Source organism: Rhinopithecus bieti, unplaced genomic scaffold (genome assembly GCF_001698545.2).
Source record: "Rhinopithecus bieti isolate Rb0 unplaced genomic scaffold, ASM169854v2 scaffold_20150, whole genome shotgun sequence".
In the NCBI taxonomy this organism is placed as follows: domain Eukaryota; kingdom Metazoa; phylum Chordata; class Mammalia; order Primates; family Cercopithecidae; genus Rhinopithecus; species Rhinopithecus bieti.
The window spans coordinates 4,223,680-4,237,024 of NW_016810565.1; the positions used below are offsets into that span (position 1 = coordinate 4,223,680).

Genomic DNA, 13,345 nt, shown 5'->3' on the forward strand with positions numbered 1-13,345 from the left:
TTATGTATTTGTTTACTGATTCTTTCATTGACCCAGTCATAATAATAACATAAGAAAGAATGAACAAAAAGACTCAATTTCCTTTGTGAAGGACCTCAGAGTTCCAGACACACAATTCATCATGTATGACTCATACACCACCAGTGGTCATCATCGATCCAGGATTGGGCCTCCTTTTCTCCATTCATTTATATGTTGTCTGTTGACTTAATCATTAGTTCACTAACAATAAATCAAAACGCTATAATTCACAAAACCCCAAGAACAGCCTTGATATTCTTAATCTGTACATATTATCATCTCATCTCCATGTATCTCCTGCTTTAATTATCCTCAGCTTTTCACACATGTATTAATCAATATAATGCTTCATATTTGTCATTTGTAACAGCGGGCCTTATGTGACTATATTTCATACTTTTTAGTAATGCAGTGAATACCTTAAACCACCTAAACCACACAAAGAACTTTGACTATTACTCACATTGATCTCTAAGCTCTAACGCAGAGATGCAACCATAAGGCTGGTGGCCATGGAAGAATGCATAAATCACCTCCAGATTATCACTCTGAGGAGTACAAAAAAAAAGAAGATTTTTTTTTAAATTAGATATTCCTCCACTGATCCTTGCTTATTGAGGTGTTTTGTATGTTGGACCTCAGAGTTCTACACACGTGTTATTCATCACCCAACACTCATACGCCGGCAATTGTCATCATTGGTCCAGGAAGGCCCACTTTTTCTTCATTCTTTACAACATTGTTTATTGATTAATTCATAAATTCACTGATAATATTTTTTAAAGCTGATGATTCACAAACCTCCAACAAAAGCATACCTACCTATTTGTTAGGTATCCATCATTATTCACAAATCAGTATTTAAATTTTATTATTTATCCTCAGTTTTTCATATATGCATTAATCAGTATAATGATTCATGTTAATCCCAAATCATGATGTTTACATTAGGCCTTTTGTGATTATATTTCACACTTTTTAAAATATAGTGAACATCCTTAAACAAACCACCCAAGCCATGACAAAAATTTTGACTCTTACTCACATTGGTCTCCAAGCTCTTAATAGAGATTCAATCATACAGTCATAACCATGGGAGAATTCTTAAATCAGCTCAGATGGGTCCAGTGTGAGAAATACAGGACAGAACAGATGATTTTAAAACGAAGGAGAACAGACATCTGAGACATTCTCTCCACTGATCCTTGCTTTTCACCTTCAGTCAGTCATTTCAGTAATCACACATTTCGAGTATTTTTTTCTCTTAAGAGAATGAACAAATTCAAAATCATCATCTATCCAGAACATGAACAGTGTCTGTAACTTATACCATCTACACCATTCTGAGCTAAGGAGGTAAAAGTCATGTAAAATTATTCCAAATTAGAGTTCAGTGTTTTCATAATATATTAGTAGGGTTTCTTTGCTCACTACATATTTTTAATTTGAACAATACTTCATTAATTTACTTATTCATTGGTTATTTCATTGATGCAATTATAATACTAGAATGAAAATATATGAACCCAAAGATCAAGCCCAAGATCCTTGGATATTCCCAACATGCGCCTAGAGGATGCGTTATATCAAGAATATGGACTATATGTCTTTTGTTTTGGACCCATCAAAGTCCAGACATGTTTAACTCATTGTATATGGCTCACGCCATCATTGGTCTCAATTTTCATATATTGCTACTTTTGTTTTGAATAAATCATTAATCAATTTATAAGAGTAAAATAAGAACATGATTCACGGCCGGGCGCGGTGGCTCAAGCCTGTAATCCCAGCACTTTGGGAGGCCGAGACAGGTGGATCGCGAGGTCAGGAGATCGAGACCAACCTAGCTAACACGGCGAAACCCCGTCTCTACTAAAAAATACAAAAAAACTAGCCGGGCGAGTTGGCGGGCGCCTGTAGTCCCAGCTACTTGGGAGGCTGAGGCAGGAGAATGGCGTAAACCCGGGAGGCGGAGCTTGCAGTGAGCTGAGATCCAGCCACTGCACTCCAGCCTGGGCGACAGAGCGAAACTCCGTCTCAAAAAAAAGAACATGATTCACAAAAACCTATGAACATGATGCCAGACATACCAAGCGTCTGTCTACAGAATCCTTTCCACATTAGACAATGTCGCTTTCATTCATTCACCTCTATGTGGCACATTATTGATTAATAAACATACTGTTCTATATTATGTTAACCATTGGGCCATGGTTAACTTTATAATAATTAAAAATTTTTAATAATACTATGAATACCTTTAGTCAAGTACCCAAAGGAAGACCATAATTTTGGCTATTACTCATGTTAGTTTCTTTCCAAACACAACAGCAATACAGCTTTCCATCAAGCAGAATGCTTAAGCCCACTTGATGCATTCATTCTGATCCATCTTCATACAAAGCAGAGAAGATGATAAAAGATTGAGAATTTCTCTTCACTAACTGATATATTCCACTATTCGTTTGTGTCATCTTTTTGGTTTTTAAAAATTTATGGGGCCAGGCACAGTGGCTCACGCCTATAATCCCAGCACTTTGGGAGGCTGAGGTGGGTGGATCACCTGAGGTCAGGAGCTCAAGATCAGCCTGGCCAACATGGTGAAACCCCATCTGTACTAAAAACACAAAAATTAGCCAGGCGTGGTGGCGGGCGCCTGTAATCCCAGCTACTTGGGAGTCTGAGACAGGGGAATCACTTGAACCTAGCAGGCTGAGGGTGCAGCGAGCCAAAATTGTGCCACTGCAGACCAACCTGGGTGACAAGAGCCAAACTCTGTCTCAAAGTAATAATAATAATAATAATAATAATTTATAGAAATATTTGCTTATTTTTCTCTCAATAAAATGAACTTCAAATGTGTAACTGACTGAGAGTAATAACTATTATTCATCACAGTTGATGTCATCTTTAGTCCAAGACATAATAAATTCCATCCATATATTATCCATTCTAACTTACACCAATAATCCATTTTCTTTATTACATATTTTAGCAATAAACAATGCTTCACTCTCTTCATTTCTATTCGTTTATACATTCATTTATTTATCCTGCCCTTGATTCTTTTAAAATAGTATTTTTTAAATACTAACACAAAATCCTGAAAAGATCCTTGCATATCCTGATACCTGTCCATTGGATCCCTTCACAAAGGATGAATGGACTAGATCCCATTTGTGTTGGACCTCAGAGTTCTAGAAACATGGTATTCATGTGCATGACTCATGCGCCACCAGTGGTCATCATTGGTCCAGATCAGCCCTCTTTCTCTATTCCCATCTAAATTTGTTTACTGATTAATGTATTAACAAAGAAATACACAGAAATCTGAAAAGAAAAATAAGAATTAGATTCTGAATATCCCTAACATCCATCTATATAATCCTTTCCACAGAGACCAAATTTCTTTCATTAACTGAGCTATTGCATAAATGCATTACTCAGTATAATGTTTCATATCAATCTGATATTTAACATAGACAGACTTCCCTTATTTGATTATATTTAAAACTCTAAAATAATGCAGCAAATACCATTCTAAAAACTGGTGGATTTGGTATAACAACATTAATTACTACTCACATTGGTCTCCATGCTCCTAACACACAGAGGCAACCACAGAGATCATGACCATAGAAGAGTGCTTGATTCAACTCAAGTGCTTTCATTCTGAGGATCACAGAGCAGAGCAGATGATTTTAAAAGGTTGTAACATTCTTTCCACTGGTCCTTCAATTCCTCTTTTCAGGTATTCAGTCATACATAATTAGTAATTTGTAATAATGTTTATTTTTCTCCTATGTAGGCTAACAATGTCAATCTTGCCATTGACCCAGAAAATGAACACAGATATTTACCTATTACTGTCTACATCATACTTAGCCAAAGATTTAACAATCATGTACCATTTATTTCTCTTTGAAGTTCAGAGTTTCCAGTATATATTAATATTATTTCTTGCCACATCATCTATTTTTATAATTGGACAATGCTTCACACGAGTCATCTTTATTTAGTTATATATTTGTTCATTGATTCTTTTATTGATCCAATTATAATAATAGAGTGAAAATATATGAGCAGGAAAAACTGGCTTTCTTTTGTGTTGGACCTCAGAGTTCCAGACATGTATTATTCATCATCCAAGACTCATATGCCGGTATTTATCATCACTGGTCCAGGAAGGGCCCACTTTCTCTTCATTCAGTTAGATATTATTTGTTGATTAATTCAGTAATTCATGTGTAATAATGATAAAAATTTATGGTTCCCATAATTCATCTATAATTGATATTCGTTTTATATATATATATATATACATTACCTAACTTTTTAAAATTTTCAATAACACAGTAAATATCCTTAAACAAACCACCCAAACAACACAAGAACATGGCTATTACTCACACTGGAATCTTTCATAGCATAACAGCAACACAAGTCTTGATCAGGGCTAAATTCATAATCAGCTCAGTGCATCCATTCTGAAGAGTGCAAAGCAGAGAAGACAATCAAAATATTGAGACATTCTTTCCATCAATCCATACACTTCACCATTCATTTACATTGTCACTTTGGCTTTTATTAATTAATGGTAATAGTTACTAATAAAATAGACTTCAAGGCTGCAACTAATTGAAAGTAATAACTATAACCTATCACAATCTATGTTATTTTTGGTCCAAGACATAATACCTTTCATCCATGCCTATATTGTCCATTCCAATTTAAATTAAAATCCATTTTTCTTAGTACATATTTTAGTAATAAACAATGCTTCACCTCATCTTCTTCATTTACACACTGATTTATTCATCCTGCCCTTGATTCTTTTACAATGATATTTTTTAAATTCATGAGCACAAAGATCATGAAGAAGATCCTTGTATATCCTGTATCCTGACATCTGTTTATAAGGGGGGAATGGACCTTATTGTATTGGACCTCAGAGTTCCCGACACATGATATTCACTGAGCGTGACTCACACACCACCAGTCGCCATCACTGCTCCAGAATCAGCCTTCTTTCTCTATTACCATCTCAATTTGTTTGTTGACTAATTCACTAACAAGGAAATACACATAAGTCTTCAAAAAGAGAGTAAGATTCCTGCATATTCCTAGCATTCATTCATATAATCATTTCCACAAAGACCATATTTCTTTCATTAACTGAGCTCAATGTTTCACATATGCATTAATTAACCTAAAGTTTTTAATCCAATTTTAAATATTGCATATTTCACCTTCTTTTATTGTGTTTAATACTTTTAATAATATGCAAATAACATTTTAAATGGTCAAAACAAGAAGGAGCATTGAGTATTACTCACATTGGTCTTCATGCTCCTAATATAGATGCAGCTGTAGAGCTTGTAACCATGGAATCAGCTGGTAAACATTCATCCTGAGGCCACAATGCAGAGCACATCACAAACAGATTAAACAGTCCTCCTTGATTTGTGTTTATCATCTTCCCTTTAGGAAGATACTTGAGAAATCATTATCTGAAGGATACTTATTTCATTTTCTCTTAAGAAAATGAACACCTTGTGCAACTTTCCTTGACCCTGAGGTTGACCATTATCTATAAATACTATCTGTATCATCCTTAGTCAAAGAAGTTACAGTAGTGTAACATTTATTTCTCTTGGGACTTCGATGCTTTAATATAATATTTTAATATATTATTATATTTAATATATATTAAATATTGCATTTATTATGCATTAACTAATATTAGATATTTATTTAATATATTAAAGCTTTAATATAATGCTTTAATATAATAATAATAGTACATCTTGCCTCACCACTTATTTTATAATTGGACACTACTTCATCCCCTTCATATATGTACATGTATATGTATAAATTAGTTCATTGATCCAATTATAATAATACAATGAAGTGAACAAACCCAAAGACCAAAAGCAAACACATTGCATATTCATAGGATCATCTGAATCAGAAGGAATGGGCCAGATTTCTTTTGTGATGGACCTCAGAGTTCCAGATATGTATTCATCATATATAACTCATACACTACCAGTAGTCATCACTCACTCAGGGTTGATCTTTTTTTGCTATTCATTTCTACCTTGTCTATTGATTAAGTCATTTATTCATTAATAATACTTTCAAGGCCCATGATTCACAAAACTCAGTAACACTCTTGATATTCCACATCAGTATACAGAATCACTCAAACAGTGGTGTGTTTCATTAACTATCCTGTTTTATATATATGCATCATCAATATAATACTTCATGTCACTCCTGTGTCACTGGAATAACATTGGCCATCTTTGACTGTATTTCACGCTTTTAAATAATACATTGATTACTCTTAAACAAACCACCCAAACCAATGTAAGGACTTTGACTATTATTCACATTGGTCTGCACGCTCCTTCCTAAGCATGGTGCAAACAGAGTATGTGACCTTGGAGGCATCCTCAAATTAGAACAAGGACATCCATTCTGATGAGTACAGAGAAGAGAAAATGATAACAAATTTGAGACATTGTCACCATTGATTCTTGCTTTTCACCTATAATTAGTCATTCATGCAATCATTATTTCAATTTCATATTAATTTCATTTTCTGTTAAGAAAATTTCATTTCATTAATCGTAGTAATTTCATTTTCTGTTAAGAAAATTAACAAATTCGTTCTTGCTACTGGCCAAGAATTTGAACACTGTCTATAATTATACTGGCTATATCATCATTGGCCAAAGAGGTGACAGGCATGTCCCATTTATTTCTCTTTGGACTCCATGTTTTCAATACATATGAAATGTTTCTTGCCTCACTACAGATTTTAATAATTGGGCAATGATTAACATTATTCTTCTTTTTACATAATATATGGAAATTATATATATATACACATAGGTTCTCACATTGAGCAACCATAAAAATACAACGAAAATAAGTAAAACAAAGACCAAAACAAATAAATTCTATATCTCTGACATCTATATACACAGGATTATTTCAAACTACAGAAGGAGCTCGATTTCTTTTGTGATGGACCTCAGAGTTTCAGACACGTATTCATCATGTAAGACTCATACGCCACCAGCAGTCATCATCGATCCAGGACTGATCATCTCTTTTTCCACTCATTTCTATCTTGTCTACTGACTGACTTGTTAACTCACTAGTAAGTCCCTATGATTCAAAAAAAAAAAAAACAAGAATAAGCTGCATATTCCATATATGTATGTAGAATCATTCTAACATTGATATAATTGTCCTCAGTTTGTCATCTATGCATTATCAATATAATACTTTATATAACTCTCATATCTATCTTTGGGATAACATTGGCCATCTTTGTATTATAAACTTTTTTTTTTTTTTTTGAGACGGAGTCTCACTCTGCTGCCCAGGCTGGAGTGCAATGATGCAATCTCAGCTCACTGCAACCTCCTCCTCCCGGGTTCAAGTGATTCTCCTCCCTCAGCCTCCTGAGTAGCTGGAATTACAGGCCACCATACCCAGCTGATTTTTGTATTTTTAGTAGAGGCGGGGTTTCACCATGTTGGCCAAGCTGATCTCAAACTCCTGACCTCAGGTGATTCACCTGCCTCGGCCTCCCAAAGTGCTTGGATTACAGGTGTGAGCCACCATGCTCAGCCTATTACAAACTTTTTTATAACACATGACATACTCTTCAACAAACCACCAAGACAAGAACTTTGATCACTAATCACATGGCTCCGCATGCTTGTTCCTAAGCATGGTGCAAACAGAGGACCATGGAAGAATTCTTAAAACAGTACAATTAGGTTCATTCTGAGGAGTACAGAGCAGAGAAGATAATAACAAATTTGAGACATTATCACCATTGATCTTTGCCTTTCACCTTTCATTTAGTTGGTCATTTAGGCAGTAATTATCTGGAGTATATTTATTTCATTTTCTCTTAAGAAAATGAACAATTTTTAACTTGCCACTAACCAAAAAATTGATCATTGTCTATAATTATACTATCTATGTCATCATTGGCCAAAGAGGTGACAGACATGTGCCATTTATTTCTCTTTGGACTTCACTGTTTTCAATACATATTAATAATATATCCTGCCATACCTGAACAATGCTTCATCCACTTTATCTTTATTTATATATTTGTTTATTGATTCTCACATTGATCCAATTATAAAAATAGAATGAAATTATCACAAAGAAAAACATTTCTGAAACATTTATGTAGCATCATTTGAAAGAGAGAATGAGCCATGTATCTTCCCCAACAGACCTCAGAGTTTCAAACACGTATTCACTGTATAAGACTCATATGCCACATAAGATTCATACGCCACTAGCGGTCATCACATCATCGATCCAGGACTCGTTCTCTTTTTCTCCACTCACTTCCACATTATCCATTGATTAGTTAATTCGTTCACTAATAATTTTAAAGCCCTATATTCACAAAACCCAAGGAGACCCTTGATATTTCTAGTCCGTATATAAAGTCATCTTACGTCATCATATCTCCTTTATTATCTTCAGTTTTTTATATATCCATTAATTCATATAGTGCTTTATATCAATTTTGTCACTGCACAACAATTGGTCTTCTTTGATCATATTTCACTCTTTTCAATAATACAGTGAGTGAATAATACCCTTAAGCAAACAACCCACACCAAAACGCAAACTTTGATTATGACTCACATTGGTCTCCATGCTCCTAATGCCCCATGGCAACCATAGGGCTTGTGACCATGGAAGCATGCTTAAATCAGTTTAAGAGCATCCATTCTAGGATTACAAAGCAGAACATGTGATAAAAAAAAATTAAGACCTTATCTGCATTTATCCCTCCTTTCCAAATTTCATTTACTTATTTATTAATTTTTCATTATATATTTGTATTCTTTCTCTCTGTCTCAACAACAGGAACAATGTCAAACTTGCAACCAACCCAGAAAATAAAATTTGATTGATACAGAAAGACTCAATGTTTTATATACACCAAAGAACATAATTTACATCAATCCCAACTTCATTACTGGGGTGCATTTGGCCCTGTCTGATTATATTTCAAATGCCATTATATAATGAATACCCTGAGATAAACCATGCAAACCGAGACATAAAATGTGATTGTTACTCACATTGGTCTCCATGCTCCTACTGCAGACAGCTTCCACCTTGAGGAATATAAAGGAGAACCAGTGATTTAAAAATTGAGACATTCTCTCCATTGACAATGGCTTTCCAACTTTCATTTATTTAGTCACGTAAATATTTACTAATTGATGTTATTATTTGTCTCTTCTTCTAAAAATAGGACAGGATGGTACTTGCCATTGATGCAGAACAATAACATTGACTGTTACTTCTCACTGTCTATACCAGTGGTCCCCAACGTTTTGGGCACCCAGGATGGGTTTTGTAGAAGACAAACTTCCCATGGACCAGGGCAGGGAGGGGTTATTTCCAGATGAAACTGTTCTACCTCAGATCATAGGAATTAGATTCTCATAAGTAGCATGTGACCTAGATCCCTGGCATGCACCGTTCACAACAGGTTCTGCTCCTATGAGAATCTAATGCCACTACTGATCTGACAAGAGGTGGAGCTCAGGTGGTAATGCTTGCTCACCCGCCACTCACCTCCTGCTGTGTGGCCTGGTTCCTAACACCCAGGCACTGGTACTGGTCTGCAGCCCTGAGGTCAGGGACCCTTGGTCTATATGATACTGTACCAAAGAGGTGACACTTATTTACTTATGGACCTTAGGACTTTCAAATTATATTAATAGTATTTCAGTCCTCACCTCATATTTCAAAATTGGACAATGTTTCACCGTCTTCATCTTCATGCAGTTGTATAAACTTTGTCATTAATTGTTTTGTAACAATACTATCAAAATTCATAAACTACAAAAGTCCAAGAACATACCTTCGTGCATAACTAATCATTCTACAGGACTACATCCATCAAAAATAACAGACTAGATCTCTGTCTAGGTACTAACCTCAGAGTTTCAGGCATGTATTTATTCATCATCTGTGACTAAATATGGCACCAGCCATCATCACTGGTTCAGGATTTGACATCTTTTTCCTCATCCATTTCTATATTTGTTGATTTATTAGTTCTTCAATAGAATAATTACAATAATATAAATGTATATGAATCACAAATTCCATAGAACAATATTCTTAAATATCCATAACAATTGTCTACAGAGTAAATTCACTCAGTATCTATAACCTTCATTAATTAATTTGTGTTGTACATATCCATTAATGAACACACGTTTCACATCAATGCCATAGTACACCATAGTCAACTTCTTTGACTAACTTTAACATGTTTTGTAAATAGTACAGTGAGTATTTTTAAACAAACCACTCATAATAAGAGAAGTGCTTTGACTCGTACATTGGTTTCTATGCTCCTAACACAGAGTTCATGACCACAGTAGAATGTGCTAGGAGCTTTCATTTCATTCTGAGAATCAGCTAGGAGCTTTCATTCTGAGAAATATAAGCAATGCAAATAATAGAAAGCTGAGATATTCTTTCCACTGATACATGCCTTCCCCATTTCATTTCCTCAGTCATTTAGATATTTATTATTTTATGGCATAATTTATTTTTTTCCCTCTGCAGTAAGTAACCACTTGAACTCGTCACTGACTCAAAGCAAGAACCCGGACTACTATATATCACTACCTTGCCTACTTATCCTTATCCCAAAATGTAACCCCTTTCATGCATTAAGGTGTTACATTTTGGGGTAAAGATATCATTATTTAATGAACTCCAGTGGTTCTACGTATATTAACAATAATTCTTGCCTCACCCCATATTTTCGTAGTTAGATACACTTCATTCTATTCATTTTTATACATTGACATATTTGTTTATTCTTTCACTTATTGAATAACAACAAAATCAAAATCCATGAAGCACCAAGGACTGAGAACCTGATTCCTGAATATCACTGAAATCTATCTGTAGGCATTCCTACAGATGTAAACACTTAAATCCCTCTTTGTAGTGGACCGCTGTAGGTCACAGATATTTTGATCATAAAACACATTTCAGAATGTATTCCACTCACATTATCGGTCCTTCCTTGGCCTTTTCTCACATAATTTGTATATTCTTTCTATATATAACATGAATCAACCACCAGAACTAAAACGCTGACAAGTGCTTCTAGTTCCTATGTGTCCCTTCTTCATAACTTACATTTTTATCACTTGAGGAATGCTTAGGGGAAACCTGCAGTAGAATTCTAAACAGAACAATTTGTGATAGGGACTTGATCTTTTTTAGAAACCATCCTAAATAACACTAAATCAAATTAATCCTAAATTTTGGTTCTTCATCGTTAGTATAGACTTGTCCTTGTTTGATTTTATTCATGTATGTAGTCATTTACTCATTTTAAAGATGTACAATGAACACCCATGAAAACTCACTCAACAGACAAAGACTGTGCCAATTCCATTGATTGCTAATCTCCTAAAATGTAGCAGTATCCTAGAAAGCCTGGTCTTTTCAGAATGCTTAAATCACCTAAGGTGCATCCATTTTGTACAATATAACAATGATATTACATAAATTAGACATTTTCTCCATTGAACCATGTTGTTCCTCTTTCATTTACTTAGACTTTTAAATATTAATTGGGCAGGGCGGAGTGGCTCATGCCTGTAATTCCAGCATTTTGGGAGGCCGAGGTGGGCAGATCACTTGAGATCAGGAGTTCAAGACCAACCTGGCCAACATGATGAAACCCCGTCTTTACTAAAAATACAAAAATTAGCCAGACATAGTGGCACACACCTGTAATCACAGCTACTTGGGAGGCGGAGGCATAAGAATTGCTTGAACCTAGGAGGCGGAGGTTGCAGTGAGCTGAGATCATGTCACTATACTCCGGCCTGGGCAACAAACAGAGTGAAACTCCATCTCAAATATAAATAAATAAATAAATATTAATTGCTTAATTAATTACCTTCTCTTTCTCAATAAAACAAACAAACTGGAAATTACCACTGACATAGAGCAAAGACATTAACTATTTCATACATTTTTCTCAGTGATTCTGAAAATACTTCTCAGGAAGCAGCATCAGCATGACTTGGGAAACTATTGGAACCTGTAGAAAGTAAGTTATTAGAAATTTGGATTCTCAGAACCCACACCAAACTTACTGAATCAGAAATCCTGGGAATGTAACTGGCCTTCTGTGTTTTTACAAACCCTCCAGGTCACTTCAATGCTCACATTTGAGAACCACTACTCTATATTACCCTACCCTAGACAGGTGACACCCTTGATGTACTGGTTTCTTAATGCATTGCAGTGTTTCAGAATTATATAACCAAAAATCCTGTCTGATAACATTTTTCATAATTAATCCAGCTTTATCCTCTTCATCTTTAATTATTTATATGTGTGTCTGTATGTTTTGCTGATTCTTTCATTTATTTCCTTCGAATAATGCAATAAATTCCCAGGATCCACCAAAACCCCATAATTAGATACTTGAAAATTACTGAAATCTACTATAGACTTATTCTCACAGATGTAATGCCCAAGTGTTCAATCTATGACCCAGTGTCCCCCTCATAGAAAACTTGTTTATACAGGCAGACACCCTGGAGGCTCTTGTCTGTGTCCAGTTTATTCCTACCAAGACAGGCACTCTCTAGGACAGACCCAACCTGGAAATAAGTTAGGTCTGGGTGTGTTGGTCAGGAGAGACACAGAAGAAACTGCTTAACAAATCACATGAAATAACAGGAGCAGTGTACTACTCACAAGTCCCAGAGAACAGATGGCAGCATGCCTGGCAGGGCCAGTGGGAAGGGAGGACATTCATTAAATATACTTCAAACTTCTTAAAAACACAGTGAGGAAGCAAACCACTTGAACCATAACAAGAACTTTAACAGCTAATTACATTTTTTTTTTGGTTTTTTGTTTGTTTGTTTGTTTGTTTTTGAGATGGAGTTTCACTTTGTTGCCCAGGCTGGAGTGCAATGGCACAATCTCAGCTCACCACAACCTCTGCCTCTTGGGTCCAAGAGGTTCTCCTGCCTCAGCCTCCTGAGTAGCTGGGATTACAGGCACGTGCCACCACATCCAGCTAATTTTATAATTTTAGTAGAGACGGGGTTTCTCCATGTTGGTCAGGCTGGTCTTGAACTCCCAGCTTCATGTGATCCGCCCATCTGATCCTCCCAAAGTGCTAGGATTACAGGCATGAGCCACCACGCCTGGCCACATTGGTCTTTACTCTCCTGACAAAGTTAATAAAGACAATCACAAT

General features: G+C 35.4%; 1 long non-coding RNA gene across 1 annotated transcript; it reads right to left on the reverse strand.

The window, feature by feature from the left end:
• Positions 1-402: 402 nt before the first annotated feature.
• LOC108542365 (uncharacterized) lies at positions 403-5,434 on the reverse strand. The gene is made up of 5 exons (XR_001889251.1): positions 5,358-5,434; positions 4,432-4,508; positions 3,607-3,693; positions 1,067-1,284; positions 403-569 (listed from the first exon to the last, which is right to left on the reverse strand). It is a non-coding gene; the product is annotated as an uncharacterized LOC108542365 (long non-coding RNA).
• Between the last annotated feature and the right edge of the window lie 7,911 nt (positions 5,435-13,345).